General features: G+C 40.4%; 1 long non-coding RNA gene across 1 annotated transcript in view; it reads right to left on the bottom strand.

Moving 5' to 3' along the window:
* Window positions 1-665: 665 nt before the first annotated feature.
* The window catches only part of LOC113561967, a 30,663-nt gene continuing 13,374 nt past the window's right edge, over window positions 666-17,954 (bottom strand). The window contains exon 2 of the long non-coding RNA XR_003406538.1: window positions 666-6,880. This is a non-coding gene — a long non-coding RNA (uncharacterized LOC113561967). The remainder of the gene's footprint in view (window positions 6,881-17,954) is intronic.

Raw genomic sequence — 17,954 nt, 5'->3', positions numbered from 1 at the left:
AATACAGATGAAATATAAATCTAAGAGGTCGAAAAGGATTGATAAGACAAAAGGAAGAAAGAACGTATTATAAGGAACCGTACACCATCACTAAATGTGAAGTGTGCAATCACGACCGAGAAGATAATCGGAGGATGAAACAAGAGGAAGGAACGGATTGAAAGAAGAACGTGGCAAACAGGCAGATTGTCTATGCAGGAACGAATCCCGCGATGAAACGAAAACGATCCGAAGACGTTCAGCGCCATTCAGTGAGAATAAGGTTGGCTCGTTGTGAATTTCGAGAATTTCGCAAAGTGCATTCGCGGGGGATGTCTCCATCGCACTTGGAGGGTCTCGAGCCGGTTGACGTTGAGCAGGCGGCCAAAGTAAAATGACGAAGAGGAGAAAGAGGAGGAGACGAAGGGCAGCCGATCAAGGAAGACTCCTTCTTTCTTACTCTTTCTGTATGGGAAGAAAGAGCAGAAGTAAGCAGCAAAAGAGGAGGAGAACAAGGACGAGATGGAGGAAGAGGAGGAGGAGGAGGAGGATGACCACCTATACAAGGATCTGCACGACCAGTGGGAATGGAATGCAGGTACGAATCTAGTCCCCGGCTTCACTCTCGTCTCTTTACCTCCTAACTACCCCCTCCCCCTTCCGCTCTCTCTCTCTTCTTTTCCTTCTCGCCACCAGAGGTTTCCTCTTTTTGTTCTTCTTCTTCTTCTACACCTCTCTTCGGCATTCGCCGCCGATCGCGACGTTGCTTACCGCGAATCATCACCGTGTTCTGCCTTTCCACCAGCATCACCATTTGCTACTACACTACTGTGCGTGTCCGTTGGACTACTATTTACGTTGTTACTACTCTACTACTACTATTACCGTTGCAACTACTTTCGGTTGTTGGTGATGGTGTTGTTACCAAACTTCTGCCAATGTATGCGACCTCGTTGCTATTTGCGGATGTTCTGTTCGTTCTATTGTTGACACTTCTCTCGATTGACTCTCAATTACTGCAGTTCAGCTCGAATAATGTATCTATTATAGTAAGTTTACTGTAACTTATTACAGTTTAGCTTGCAATAGCGTAATTTTCCATTGATAGAACAGTCTAGATAATTCATATTTTAAATTATTCGAACTGTTTAATTATCCAAAAATTCCGTGTTGTTAACATTGAAATACTCGAATTATTTCAACATTATTATAATTTTCTTGTTACTCTTGCGATACTTTTTAAAAAGCATAATATTTGTATCGAGTATCTTTTTTAATTTATGATAGAAAAATATATATAAATTTTATACTTTAATTCTGATAATTTTCGCTTGAGATGCATTCTGCATAGTTTTGTGACATTTTCGCAGGTAATAATATTTTGGCAAGCGAAAATACCTAAAGATATTTTTAGGCAGCATAGATGATGTTTAAATCTTGGTCTGCACAAGACAAATGACGTTTCATTTTATCACTGTTATTTAATGATTTTTATAAAATTGCACGAAGTACAAAGAAGCAACGTACTTTTAATTAAATTCTTGAGAAATGTTAAAAGCTCCATTCCTATAACAATTATATAACGACATAATAATATAAGAATGTGCAAAATTATACATAAAATTAACTGAATTTTTTTTATTCGTTCCACCTTGCATCAGTAAGAGACACGGACGAAGATTTAATACTAAACAAATACACAATATGCTCGATAGATTATTAACATGTAAGAATAAATCGCTGCGAAACGTAGAACTTTCGTTCATGGAAAATAGATAAACGTCGGCATACGTACCGAGAAACCGAATAACATAGAGCTCGAAAACTTCGATTTGGGAGAAAAGATTGCTGCTGTTATAATTTATCGATGATCGCTATGAAAAATGAAAGAGGCTCATCTTTGTATACCAATGTCTATATCATGTCACTGTCAGTCTATGTAGCTTTAAAGGTAGACGACGATTCCTGCATAATGGATCAAATCCAATTCGTATACGCGGACTTGCTACAACATATGCTATCTAGAAATATCTAAGAAATATTTTTGCAGCAGACTTTTATTGCTTTCTAACAGCAATGGACTTTTGTAAGAAGAATAAATAATTTTGAAATAGAAAAGAAAGCATTTTAAATCTGGACACATCATTTTATCCAATTTGTATTTTTAACATTCATGTAAGTTTTGTGAATTTTTGTGCAATGCAATTACTTAACGATTTCCAATAGCTTATACTTCCAATGTTTTTAATTTACGTCACAAATATAATAAGTTTAACTACTTATTAAAGATCAATACTTCATCAGTTTTCACTGTACACTTTGCGCGGACAAGAACGAATTCGATTTTGTCTTATTCGTTTGGAATCCGCACAATTGTCGAGTTTCCAAAACTGAATACACAACGTGTCGCATATTTCATTTGGTTTGGTAATAATATTCTGATGGTTTACTCTATTCCGCGTTTTCTTTTTTATTTGCAATTACTCATGGACTATTCGAAAGCAAATATTTTCAAAGCCGTCGACAGGATATTGAAGTAAACCGGACAGAGCGCAGTGAGCGAAAAACTGTATGAAAAGAAACGAAACGGTTTGATATAACGCGCGCGCGCACGGAATTTCGATATAGAAACTTTCACGAAGAAAGGTCTTCGACTTCTTCGCTCGGCATAGCACTCTAGATCGTGAAGATCGATCGTTGCTATTCGCAATCGTTAGCACGGGTCACTGCATTCGGGTCGAAGGAAGCAGAATCAAAGTAGATGCAGAGGTTCTCAATATTTTGTCCTTTTGTTCTAGATTCACGGATTCATGGATTAATAACACGGTGCATTGCAGATAATTCTTATAAAGCTATTATCCATGTTAATTTCGTGGAACATATCATAAATAGATGATAATCTATCTGCAGTGACATATTTTGTGACAACTTGGAGGTGAATATTTCTCGATGAGGATTTAAATCCAGATTTTACGGAATAATTTTATGTTAGAAGCCGAAAAGCTCCAATCTAATTAAAATTTTAAATCAAGAGACTTTAACAAATATATTTTAAGTAATATTTAGGTTTGTAATCACTCAACAACATAGTTATTATTAACTTTGAGAAACCACAGGAAATAATGCCAAAAAATCTCTTCTGAGGAAGATGAATGAATCATGTTCTCTTTTGGAAAGATGATTTTTTAATTTGCTAATAAGATGGAACACCCTGTATAAGCAGAAGAATATCATCGTTTATGCATACCGCCCATATAATGTGTAATTGCAAGCGGGTAAGCCAATGCGGGTATTACTTCATGATTGTGAGTTCTTTTGCTAGAATTTGCATCGTGTAACATATTTACGAGAAACATGTTCAACAGTGTGTTTGATAATTATCGTATCAACGTTTATTGCGATACGGAAATAATACAAATCGAGCGATAATCGAGTTATTCAATTAGTTCGTTTATTTTCTTTCATAATTCAATTAGTTTATCGTTCAATTTATCGTTTCTCACGATAAATACAGCTACGTTTGATTATTTTATCGAAATTCAGGATCAAACTGTGCGGAGACAAACTTTCAGATTAAACTGTTCAAAAAATCCGAACGATTCACGGCTTCAGCTCAAAGTCAAAACCGTTCGAATGATTTGGACATTGAAACATTTAGAGCTGAATTCAAGCTAAAGTTCAGTTCTAACCGAATACATTTCTCATTTCTCGACCAGACTTTCGCGTTGAGTATCATGCACAGGAACACTATCATGCGACCACATTTGCCGAGTATCGACGAGCCGGTCGCGTAATGGTATCGAGCGGGAATGCGCGCTCGATATATCGCACGTAATGTACCCGCGGCGTGTGTAAAACGGGGCTCCACCGTGTAGGCGTATGTGCGTAACCGCGCGCGAGTGCATCAGTCGCGTGCACTGCACGTATATGTGGCCCCGTACGCGCGTGTGAGTGTGTACGTGTGTATGAATACGTATACACATCGTCCATAGTCCCGGCGTGGGACCAATGCGACTCAAAAAGTCGCACGGCGCGCAGCGGCTCTCAGACGAAGCGGCGTAAAGCTCACATTAAACGTGCGATACGCGGAAACTGAATTGAGACTTGTTATAAGCGAACCGCAGGAACATCATTACGACTCTTTAATGACGAGGTCGTTTAATATAGATCATTTAACAAGGACGAGAATAAGATCTGTTACGGGGTCTTGCGAAACTGCATTTCGATTAATTGTAATCTGGGCGTTAAAAAGACGCGAGAATGCGATATAGTTCATGGAGTTTTATCTTGTTGTGAGAAGTGAGTTCAAAATGAATTACATGCTTGCTTCTCCCCACAGTATAATATGCACATGTGTAAGTGTGTCAGTGCATCTGCTTGAGATCGACGGTTTTGGTATCAATCCGTTGCTATTTCACATTTGATACCCGTGAGAAACTGCGCCGCACGTAGCGCACTTTATTACAAAACTTGTTTGAAGTTTAAATCGTTTTCGATCGAAATTCCGATCTCAAGCCGAGAAGAAAAGACGACGAGCTTTCCACGAAACGCTCAGTAAAACTAAACGTTTACTTTTCAGAAGAATTTGACACGGTATGGATATTCTGCCTTCCTTGAAGTTGAGTGCGGTCGGTATCAAACTTGCCTCGAATCTTCTTTAACGTCCCCTTTGTCGCTGGCAATTTTGCTAGCAATTCAGAATACAGAGATTTGTAGCTGGATTGAAATGGCATCCGAGAAATCGAGAAGCGCGGTGGCACAGTGGCACTACTACAAAGAATATAATACAATGCGGTTCATGAAGACCTCACAGACTCAGCCATGTACACAGATGTCCTAGAAATCCTGTGTATCGCTCGTCAAAAATTTCCTGAGATCGCTTGAATTACAAAAGTAGTTTTTAAATAATTTTTTTGGAGGACATTGAGGTATCCATCTTTCGAAAATTTTTCTACACGTGAAAAGGTATTTTTATTGCCATCATTAATCTCTTGTTAAAACTTAATTTATTAACAAGAGCATTAATATTTTGTTAATTATTAATTTCTACTAGCTTGCTTTGATCTTGCATACTAAAACTCCTTTAAACTTGCAGAAAATACTGGAAGACGGTATCTCCGGGTAAAACCCGTGCGAAATATTGTCGCGCAGATACAATAGACCGCGAAGCAACGGACTCGCTGTTACACCGGTGCGAAATCCGCTGTATAACGAGAGCAGCTGGTGTGTCCCCCCTTGGCCAGGGGGGGAAAAACGAGACACGGACGGAAAGCAAGGAAGGAAGAAAGGCAGGAAGCGACGCAACGGAGAACGCGCGGCCTTACCACTACGGGGGCCCCTTCTTTTCGGGGGTTCTTCGCTCTCGTTTCTTTTCGAGCGTGATATGAGCGCGGAGACAGAGGAGAGCCCCCGAAAAAGGGGGCCTCCACGTCGCAGGCACGTGTCTCGGCCAGGACATCTGCTACTGCAAAGGACCCACTGTTACGTCCCCATTATATCGTTTACCTTAGCAGCGAGCCACCTCTCTTTCTCGCCCTTCCTCCTCCTCCTCCTCCCCGCTACTTGCTTGCCCTTCACCTCCCTGTGTCTAGGAGCAAGCAGCTGCCCTTTTCCCTTACGTACAAAACAGATCTACGCACCTGCCCTTCGAGGAGGATGACTGGTTAACCGGGATGATCATCGTGACGTATTATCGGATGACCGGAAAAAAAAGTAGGGTAACATCGCCGGCGAGATGATGTAACCGTAATAAACGTGAGGTTCAACCTAGAATTGTGATCGCGTTTTTGAATTGATGATCATTAGTGCTCGGTAATGTACTGTGTCCAAGCGCGCGGAGCTCAAACAATCTAACTGGCCAATTTCAAACATATTTCATTCAGAAACTACAGCATCGATTCCGAGTTTTGTTTCCAACAAATTGTCCGTAAGACTTTGTCATTTATGGGTGTATCGCGGGAACAGATTTAAGCGACATTCCGCGTATATTTTACTTTTCCTAGAAATTATTTGCAAGTTGCTGAAATTGCACGCACAATGATCCGTTATATAAGTTCCTGAAACTTTTCAAGATTGATGCAATTCCATGGAAATTTCACGCAACGTCCACAGACGTTTCGAGTTTTTTTTTTCTCGTTGCGAAGCGTTGCCCCGGAAATCGCGAGACCCAGTAGCGCGTTCGAGAAACGTGCGACACTTTCGTAGGTGACAGAATGTGACGAGCATCGCGCGGTGCTTCTATTCTGGGACGCCGGACGTCGACCCGTAGACGGCTCCCAGACTACGCGCTAATAATCAGCAAGAGGATCCAGCGAGAGCCTCGAAGAAACGGGACAGATGAGAGCGGGCCAGAATTTCGTCCGCGATCCGTCATAAACCATGCACCATTTCTTCTTGTCCCCCTTCTAAACTTTCGCGAAAAGCAGAAAGAGAGAGATGGTGCATTTTCTTCGTTTGAAAATCTCGAACTGATGTGGAATCAATCAGGAATTACATGGAATTATCATCATCATTTCTCGGATTATGATCTATTGTATTAATTAAGTTAGAAGACATCGTGTCATTAATTAAATAATGACACAGAAAATAAAAAGATTCGTAACAAATATTGAAAATGTAACTATTATCAAAGGATATATAATTGATAAAGTATTGAATGTAACAATATTTGGTAGCAAATGCATCAATTGACTATATCGTTCACAATGACTTTTCTATTTTGCTCGACGGTGACTTTAGCATTTTTCATATCATGTCAAAACGAAAATGTATGCACCATCTTTCCTACTTTAATTAATTCTTCTAATTTTATTCTAGATAAATGTGGAAAGACTCACCCCATCCCATTCGAAATCACCTGAGCTCTTGCGCGGGTCGCACGCACATCACACGCACATGCAATCTGTAACCAAATGTAAAAAATAAATAATTAATATATACAAATTACCATACGATGGATAATGATGATTTCGCTCTATAATAGCGCTCAGCGCCGAATCAAGAATCAAGAAGTACCGAGGGGAAGTTGAAAGAGGCGGTGGTACCATCGTCGTTAGGATTCTAACAGAGCTCGTCCGCTTTAAAATGAACGACCCTTTGGCGACAGAATGGTTCCCGTATATGCGCATGCACACAGACACATACACGCGCGCGCGCACACACACATTCGTGTGCACATGGATGCACGTACAAGCCACGTACGCGTACACAAACGGAACACCTTGTAGGTACGAAAGGAAGCGAACTTCCTTCCTACGTCCGATGTCACGCGCGCCACCATTTATATAATCCATCCTGTGACGTCACGCTGTTTAATCCATTCATTACTGGACGGGCGGTTCTCCGTCGTTCTTTCTCGCTCCGTTGCAATCGCGCGTTGCACGGTCTGGCAGAAACGGCGGACGAACGTTGACGATAAAAACGATAAAAACGCGCGATATCGCCGTTTCGATGGCCAGAGAAAAATTATAAAATTACACAAAATTACAAAATTACAGATTACAAGCCACTTATTTTGAGTACAGCTTTCAAGTTTTTAAAAACGTTTTCAAAAAAGTTTTCAAAACAGTTTTCCGGTATCAATTTGGCGGAAAATGAACACATGTATTAATTAATAGCAGGTCAATTTTGACAGATTTCTGAGATGTTTCAGATTTTTTTTAAGATACTTTTCACATTTACGTATGTGATGCGTTACCGTAACAATATAACAGGTTTGCACGGACTATTATAACAGGAGAGCTCGAAAGGAACGTTTAATATAAGATAGCTCTATTTTCAGTATTGCAGCACTTGCTTGGAGGACGTGCGAGGAGTGTCTACACGTATACGTGCAAACCTGCAATAAAGTAACATGTTCCGTGTCTTCGCTCTAGCATCAGAACCTTCACTTGCAAGTGCTATTAACTCCTATGCATTACGTAGTCATTGCGCGAATGCAGTATTAAGTAGCGTTCACACAGGATTCCTTTTGTATTATTCGATTATTGTTTCTTGTAAAAAGCGGTACAAGGATTTCTTCTTTAAAAATTTCTCGTGGCTCTACTAATCACTAAATTATTATTATATTGGGTCATTAAGTATGAAACTTTACAAATAGAACATAAACTTTTGCATTTTTTGGCACATGGACATGATTTATTTTCAATCGAAGTATGCGCCCATGTTATCTACACACTTCTGCCATTTTAGTGGTAGTTGGTCTATGCCTCTACTATAGAAGCCAGGAGTACGGGAATCGATGAAGTCGCGGAAGGCTGTTTCGACTGCCTGTTGAGAATTGAACAATTTTCCCACCAACAAGTTGTCCAAATTCCGGAAGAAGTGATAGTCGGTAGGTGATAGATCTGGTGAATATGGTGGATGACGGAGAGTTTCCAATTCCAACTCCTGTAGCTTTGCCACGGTCAGTCGTGCAGTGTGCGGTCGAGCATTATCATGCAACAGGATTGGCATTGACCGATTGACCAATTTCGGTTGTTTAATAGCAAGTTGTTGCATCATTTCGTCCAGTTGCTTGCAATATACTTCAGCCGTTATCGATGTACCAGGTTTCATAAAGTTGTAGTAGATAACACCTGACCTGGACCACCAAACAGTCACCATGTGCTTCTTCTGTGTAATGTTGGGTTTCGCGTGATGTCTCGGTGGTTCATCATCGTTCAACCACTGATGTGAGCGTTTACGATTGTCGTAGAGTATCCACTTTTCATCGCAGGTCACAATTCGGTTAAAAAAAGATTCATTTTTGTGACGGGAAAGCAAAGAAAGGGAAGCCTCTAGACGTTGCGCCTGCTGCGCATCGGTCGATTCGTGCGGGACCCATTTGTCCAACTTCTTTATCTTACCAATTGCAGCTAAATGAACCAATATGGTGGGTATGGAAACATTGAATATCGATGCCAATTCACGTGTACTTTGAGATGGTTTGGACTCTACTACGGGCTCTCAAGTGATCATTATCCACCTTCGTCTTTGGTCTTCCGCGTGGCTCATTAGCGAGGCTGAAATCTCCATCTCTGAAGTTTTTGAACCAATTGCCCACCGTTGCTTTAGTAGTTGAACCTTCACCAAATACAGCGTTGATATTACGAGCTGTCTCCGACACTGTAGTTCCACGGCGGAACTCATATTCATAAATCACACGAATTTTGGACTTTTCCATAGTTCTATAAAAAAGAATCCACCAATAAAACTAATGAAGATATTTGAACAAACAAATATGACATTTGAAGAGCGAACATACATCTATCACACTAACCTAATCTGATACTGACGTCTGGCGCCAAATTTGAGATAACAAATGTTAAAGATGGCGCTTTTACATTTGTAAAGTTTCATACTTAATGACCCAATATCTATTGCTGCACGATGAAACAGGCAGCTTAATCAACCCTCTTTAGTATCTGTTTTCGAGTGATCAAGACGCGAGTTTGCCAAGCGTGATCCTGGGTCTTGTGCACGCGAAATTGCGCGGATTTGGCATTCAACGGCATTCAATTGCTCGATTGATATTGTGAACGCGAGCGTAGCGGACGCGCATTTAGATCACATTTTAATCGACGACACATTCTCGTCACGGGCCGTAATTCAATGTGTACCCAGTTTGCGGCGGCGACGACGACGTGTGCGGTGACAGTGAGTGGGCGGACACGCACGGCAACGATTCTGATAGGCGGCATTGCGCTGCTCACCGATACGCGCGATATGCAACAGAATTTCACCTTACGGACGACGACCAGCGCACTGAAAAGATAATTGAAGCGCGGTTGAAATCGGGAATTTAACCGGGAAACGGAATAACTCGCCGATAACCCAGCCGAGTGCATCTTCGCCAAGTAATCCACCCCGATCGCTCGTTTTGTCGGCGAGTTTACCCGACGGCTCATATTTAATTAAACTTTCGCGATAATTTATCCGCGCAGAGGCAGAAAATTAGATAAAGATATCGTTAAAGTGCATATCTCTCCGCACATACACAAAGTGCGTAGATGATAATTATAATATATAAATTATTCTTTCCATCAGAGTTGCTTCATGTGAAACGTTTCTTTCCACGCTCGCTTATGCGTCCCGTATTGTTCAATCAATGATGATTGTAGCTGCCATTGTACGATAGCTACGTCATCGATTCTCTATGAGATCGTGCAAGAATTATTGTACCGTCATTATTATTTTCGTGGTGCGTCAATACATGTACGAATCACAACGATGCACAGTGGGCTAGAATCGGAAAAAGCTGGCCAAAAGTCGAATTTTTTCAACTCTTGGAAATCTGCATTTCGACCTTTTTTGATTCATGGATATCAGTATTTCAAAAATGTGAATGGAGTTTCGTAGGAAAAATTTCCTTTCCATTAATCAACAATTAATAGGAGGCAACGCGTTAATGTTCCGAAAAACGAATTATGAATCAGTATAGGCTATAGCTTACATTCTTGTATGCGGATGCAAGTAATTTTGCTTTTTACTCTATAAATAGAATTGAAACTCTTTTCCCAAACAGTTATAACCATTAAAAATGTTTGTTCATCAATTTGTGTTAATCTAAGTTTTTGGTTTCTTAAAATATAAGAAAGAAGTAAAGTTCAATATCATTTTTTTTAAATAGCTGTAAAAGGCTGTTTGGGATTCTTGTTTTATCATCTTGTGTAGGATTCAAACTAAGTATTTCCGTTTGAATTGTGCACACCAACGCACACCTTTGCGTTATATACAGGATGTTTCATTTTAATTTTCATATCGTAATAATTCGAAAATTTGGCGTTTTGGTAAAAAATGTTTGAAATGAAAGTTGTAGGTTTTTAAGTGAAGCATTACATAGCAATACCAGTATGACCTTGATAGTGTTGTCAAGATCATGTACAGATCACCGTGAAATTTTTAAATGCCGCGAAACGTACGACGCGGCGCGGTAGCGACTGTAACTTTAAAGCTTCATAACTTCGAAGTATTTAACGGATAAATACTTTGTTATAGTGTTCTGAAAAGCTCTTGAGGTAAGCTGCAAACACATCTAATGAAAACTGGAGGTTCCCATTTAAAAAATTCAAGGTGACCTTTGCGTGACCTTGGCAACGCTATTCAAGGTCATACTAGTATTATTATCTAATACCTGATTTAAAACCCTATAACTTTGATTTGAAACATTTTTTTCTAAAACGTCGTGTTTTCGAGTTATTACTTTTGGCCAGCTTTTTTCGAGTTTAGCCCACTGTGCGATGTGAGGATATAGAGAAAAATTTATCGTATGTGGTCGTGCGTAAAGAATTTATCGCTTTGAAAAATGCGCTTTATTTAATGTGGATAGTGGATAATAGTATTATCATACAGGAACATGTATCAGCGCTCGAGTACACACAAATTAACATAGAAGACGATAATTAAGCGATCGAGCCGCGTCTCTCCCTCTCCATACGATACTCCGTACGATAGTCACGATCGAATAACGCAGTTCGCAGTTCGGGGTTAACTTGTGCGTTGACCTTTGTACGATCGAAAACGCCGCCCGGGATATCGAATCGCCGCGCGATGTTAGGCGACATCCGGTCCCGGCTTGGTGACGGCGCACGTGAATGAAGCCCGGCTTGGGACGCGAATGGAGGACACGCGTTGGGTGCATGCGTTTAAAGAGACTCGGAGCACATTAACACGACGAACGGAACGCAATTGCGCGCGTGTGAGTGCGAGCGATAACGCCGCGACGTTCTTTGAGACGCGATAACGCGTCGTTGAAAAATTGTTGACCGCTCGCGACGCCGTTCGCGGCTCTTTCGAAAGCACATGCGCGCGGATAATCATGCCTCGTGACTTGTATATTTCTATATTATACCGAATAATATTTCACGTATTATTGTTAGTGAAATTGTAGATTATTAAATTTGTATTTAATTTTAAGAAGTTATATATAGATTATATAATCTTATATAATATATATTCAGTAGATTATATGTATATGTAAACCTACTTTTGATAAATAATTGAAGACATTTCATAGTTTTTATTAAAACGATGTATCCGAATAGTTTGCCACTGCACACTCAGAGCGATGCAGATAAATACTTCTTTCACAATTTTTATAAAGCCATTATAAAATTTTATTCCAACTTATAAAAATAAGTTATAATGCAATATAATAAAACAGTAAGGAAAATGATCCGTTAAGAGTTAATCAATAAATGATTAATCACCGGTCGTACGTTGAGATGATAAGAGAAAAAATGTTCCGAATGGCGCGAAGTCGACGATCAATAATCCATTACTACGATCCATCATAAAAGCGACGAATTACTCTTCCGTTACTGCGAAATAATGATCTTTAGAAGTATAATCGTGATTCCTCGTACGATACTAATTCCGCGTCACGATAAATTGCACATGCACGCCACGCGATTGCGGTAGGGGCAGTGTAATTACAGTTGGCAGCAACGCCGTTCCCGCGATGGACAACAAATTTGCAGCGTGTTCGCGCGCGTATGACGTAATATGAGCGCTCTATCGCGCCGATAAGAATTCTGACGCCTCCATTCAGAATCGGAAAATGGGAGAAGGATGAAGCCTACCGCCGCGGGCGGGCGAAACGGAGGTGACGACAGGCAATCGGACTGATAAGACGAGATTACGAAAGCGAAAGCAGTAATTCTGACTGCCGTCTGCGCGAACACTCTCTTCTCTTCTGGCGCTCCAGTAAACGAATTCTTTTTCCGTTACGTGCGCGCGAACCGCTCGCGTCGCGATCACATCGGGGACGCCTCCGAGTCATGGTTCAACGAGCGCTTCTAATTATACGCAAAATTTTTATTTACTGCATACGAGATTCATCTGCTCGTGTAAACAATCAAAGTACGATCCAAGCTCTAGATCATTTTTCAAATTCGACGCACGACGACCGATTCGTTAATTAAGCGAGTGCGATTCAGCACTAACAACTGGGATTTAAATAAATTCTTTAAATAAATTCCCCATATTTTTACTTTCTCGAATAATAATTATCCCATTCTGATTGTTCCTGATATTCAGAATGAGAAAGAATGTTGTTTTAAGATTTCGAGAGAAGACGGAGTCTCATCAATCTAGAATAAAAATTTCTTTAGTTGCGTCTCTTAGAATGACAATAAGTTCTACGTTTACACCTCCTTCTGACGCGTGCGTGAATTTACGACAAAGTACATTCGACATACATACGTGTGCACACGTAGACGCATATTTACGCAACAAGCCGTGCACATGCCTGGCGCAGGTGGCGCTATGACGTAAACGTTTTATCGGTTATTTGATTATGCCTTGCTTGATAACGGACGATGAAAATGCGACCTCTCAAGTAAATTATCTATCAAACTCAATATTACATTAAAAATTTTGCTCTACATGTACAGCGATCCAAAATTGGAAAATGTTGGCACACTTCTTGTAACTCTTAACAGTTTATTAATTTTTGAAATAAAAATTAATGCGTTTATAATGGTAAAAAAGTGCGAGTTTCTTTCTGATCTCCTTGAATTGCCGTGGCAACTCGTGATTGCTCATCCCCGTCGAATTGTGCTTCCTGTCTTATCAGCGTGTCGTAGGCGAACCGGAAAGAGTTACGCGACGAGAAGTCGATGTCGAACGTACGGGCGATAGGCCGAAACTAATTCCCGATTCAGATGTCGGGAAACACGCAGGCTTTAAGACCGTCTCGATTTCATCCGGCCAGCCCTCTTTAATTCCTCGAATACCGTCGTAGATCACGGACAATGGGCGTGGGGAATACGCACTTACGACAAAGAAAATGGATCATCTCTCTCTCTCTCTCTCTCTCTCATGGCATAGGAAAGGATCCGTAAAGATCGTTCAACAAGATTTAACAGAATTCAGCAAGCAGAAAATACTAATTCAATATATTGGGTCGTCCGGAAAGTTCGTGCCGATTTTTAATAGATGGCGTTGGAACATGTCTGAATATATCAATGTTATTGAAAACATACGATTTATATACATATGCTTAAAGGTGACATTTCAACGCATCTTTAGGAAAAAAGTTGTTTCAGATTAATTGATTCGTGTCAGTTTTGTACTCTTTTCAAGATGGAAGAAAACAAAGAACATTTTAGACACTTGATGCTTTTCTATTACCGGAAAGGCAAAAATGCCTCACAAGCAACAAATTCGATATGTTCTGTTTACGGAGAAGGCGCTTTAGCTGAAAGAACCGTACGTAAGTGGTTCGCTAAGTTTAGAGCTGGTGATTTTAACCTTAAAGACCAAGAACGCTCGGGCAGACCCTCTACTACTGATGATGACCAAATCAAGACGCTGATCGAGAATAACCCGCGCTACACGACACGTGAATTAGCAGAGATACTGAAAATATCGAAAACCACTGTCCACGATCATGTAGTGAAGCTTGGTTACGTAAGTCGCTATGATGTATGGGTTCCGCATAATTTGGCCGAAAAAATTTAATGGATCGCATTTCCATCTGCGACTCGCTGTACAAACGCAACGAAAACGTACCATTTTTTAAGTAATTAGTGACGGGTGACGAAAAATGGATCATTTACAACAATGTAAAACGAAAAAGATCCTGGGGTAAGCGAAATGAACCAGCATTAACCACTCCGAAAGCCGGCCTTCGTCCAAAAAAAGTCATGCTCTGTGTCTGGTGGGATTGGAAAGGAATCCTATATTATGAGCTCCTACCACACAACCAAACGATAAATGCAGATAAGTACTGCTCGCAACTGGACGAATTAAAGACAGCGATTCAGGAAAAACGTCCAGAATTAGCTAATAGGAAGGGCGTCGTGTTCCATCAGGACAGTGCCAGACCTCATGTTTCTTCGACTACCCGACAAAAATTGTTGGAGTTTGGCTGGGATGTGCTACCTCACCCACCGTATTCACCAGACATTGCACCTTCAGACTTTCACTTATTTAGGTCTTTGCAAAATTCTCTTAGCGGCAAGAACTTCAACTCTTTGATCGACATAAAAAACCACCTTGAGGAGTTTTTCGCCGAGAAACCTAAGAAGTTCTGGGAGAATGGAATCTTCCAGTTGCGTGAAAGATGGACAAAGGTTGTGAAACAAAACGGTGCATACATAAGTCAATAAATATTTATCGACATAAAAAAATGTTGCCTTTGAATTTTCCTTCAAAATCGGCACGAACTTTCCGGACGACCCAATATATGTATACTCTGACGTTTCGTAGTAATTCTAGATCGCAAGTTTACAAGCGATTTCGCTATATTTCATGCGATATTCCATGGCGTGGATATAAGAAAGGATCGGCAAGGTAGCCCCGATCGTCGGATGATGCCCATTGTGGCGTTAAAGTGTGGGAAAAAGCGTTCACTATATAGCGAGAATGAAGAGTTTGCGGTTCATTCATGGCCGAAGTACTGAATGGAGAGAGAACGAGAGGGAGAGGCCGAGTGAGATCTACGTGCACACGACTGCGTACATGGGCACGGATACGCGCGTACATCCGCGCGCAGGTATTCTCGCTGCACCAGCATAAATAAATAGTCATGCGCGTATGCACAGCGTGCCACGAATTGCGGGGAATCGATTGGATCCCTTCGAGCGCGTCAGATAAAAAGGAACACGTCGACTCGATTACTTATGTTATTGGCCGGACTTGTTACTTGACAAATACTAATAAACCTTATCAATGTATAATCTGTTGTACTTATATAAAAATTCTATCTGAAATATTTAAAGATGTTACTATCAACGCATAAAATATCACACTTTCAAATATTTTAATCTTCGACAGAGTTTCTTAATTTTATATAAATTTAGAATAAAACATAAGTAAAGGATACTAAACACATTTTCGTTTTCCCAAGTGTTCAGTAATTATCCAATAATTAAATAATTAATAAATAATAATACGTTGGATATCTGAAAAAATTATGATAGATTGTTCATTTAAAATTATCCTTACTATCTTCATAACTTTACATTTCAAAGTCTCTTATTGTCTTGTTATATCTTAGCAAAGTTTTCTTTCTCTTAATTTCTAAATTCTAAAACCATAACGGGAAAAGTTAATCAGATTATAATCGTTTTCGTAATAGGAAACGTTGCTTATTATCGCTTGCGAGAACATTAAAGCGCGAACCGATTCACCTGACGACGATGTGTCAGAGGACTTAACAGTCTGCACACGCCGTTCATTACATAACAGCGCGTATGTAAAACGTCCATACATACTGTGCCTCTTAGATACTACAGAATATGTCTGTAAAAACTCACTGTGATGGCGCATTGTGAAGCGAGCCGGCTATAAAAAGCGCCGCTAAGCCGCTCGTAAAACACAGCAAAAACTCGCCAAATAAAGTACGAGAGAGGCGAGGAGGAGAAGAAGATATACCTACGACGTCCGGCCTTTCCGACTAACCACGCCACCTTTCTTGTCTCGTCGGCGAGCACAGACCTCGGGAAGCTTGACCTCCATTATTTCCCCGCATTCCATGAAACGTTGACCCATCATTCCCGCTGCAATCTTCTACCGAGACGCGTTATGGGCCTCGATACTATTTCCCATTCAAGGTAGCGCATTCAACCGTAACCTGATGCTCACATGAATGTACTTTTCTTTTTTTATACGCATAAGCAAATACCAAGTGCGCGTTTTTAATACCATACGTAGACGTATGGTACTGCATGCGTTTTTAGGATACACATCCATGAATAAAAGATCAAGGAGATCAAGATCAGTATATGGAATTGCAATCGGAGATAGATTTTTGTTGAATTTCAGTTAATTAAATCCAATTAAATCGAATCTATAATTTTGTATTTCATACGAGAATGTACGTGCGATCTACGTGCACGATAGTATTATTTTATTATTTTAAAATATTATTTTTAGTATAATTTTAAGTGATTTAAGCAAGCCTGAGGCACCTGACGCCGCGGGAATAAGATAAGCTTTTTTATCGGCGTCGTGCACCCTAATTAATTCCCACTTGACTCCACGTACGTACTAACGTTACGCGTAGAGAAAACCGCAAAATTAATGTGCGAACTTCGGCTCACGTTCGCGATGGCGAATCGCGGGGTCCGGAGACTCACGTGAGATAGTCATGCGAATTTCCGGCGCACGGTCCGATTGAGCACCGCTGCGTGTGCTCCGAAGGAGTTCCCACGCTGCCTCGCGTCACACACAGCTATATCGCGGCTAGAGATACGTGTTCCAATGATTCGTTGGTGCCGGTCCACGTACCCTAGAACCCCGTTGATTGGCCGGTCCGAGATCTGATTATAGCAGAGGAGAGAGATAAAAAACAAACGCGCTACTCGTGTATAGTCGTTTCTAATGTACGCGCGCCTATGCTTTCCCCTTCTTTCATCGTTGATTTCCATTGTCTTCCTCCTTCAAGATGCGATACAATGCTGACTACGTAGACGAATCATCAATGCTTCTCCACTTTTTTAACACTTTTTTAAGCTGATGCTGATCCTGATTAATTTCCCGTGCAATAAACGCGTCGAAACGTAAGCGAGGTAGTTTAGTCTCCTCGACATTTGAAACTATTCTCATTTCAGCTAGCTACGTACAATTTCTTTATCATTATTTTCTATTTTTTTTTTCGTAATTTAACAGACTCATTTAATCGGACTTCGATAGACGAATATATATTATTTATCTTTATATAAATAAATGTCATTCATCTCTTGCGTGTTGCTAATAGTTCCTGCATATCCACTGTTGGTTACTGCATAATTTTCTCACTTTCGTACTCCTAAACTAAAGTTATTATTATCACACTTGCGTGCTTACGAGAAATTGACTTTCTCGAGATTGCCTCGTACCACTTTCGACTCATGGATTCCTTTGCGTAATGTTACTCTGTTAAATGTGATAAACGTGCTAGAGTCCGATCGTTAGTAACAGACAAACAGACGTTTGCTTCAGCGACCACATAAATCGATCATTCGCACATTCTTCACAGCTAGTGATTGCAATATGCAAGAGTGCAGAGA

Source organism: Ooceraea biroi, chromosome 5, assembly GCF_003672135.1.
Source record: "Ooceraea biroi isolate clonal line C1 chromosome 5, Obir_v5.4, whole genome shotgun sequence".
In the NCBI taxonomy this organism is placed as follows: domain Eukaryota; kingdom Metazoa; phylum Arthropoda; class Insecta; order Hymenoptera; family Formicidae; genus Ooceraea; species Ooceraea biroi.
The sequence above is the reverse complement of the archived record's forward strand: the minus strand, read 5'-3'. Positions and strand labels throughout refer to the sequence as shown.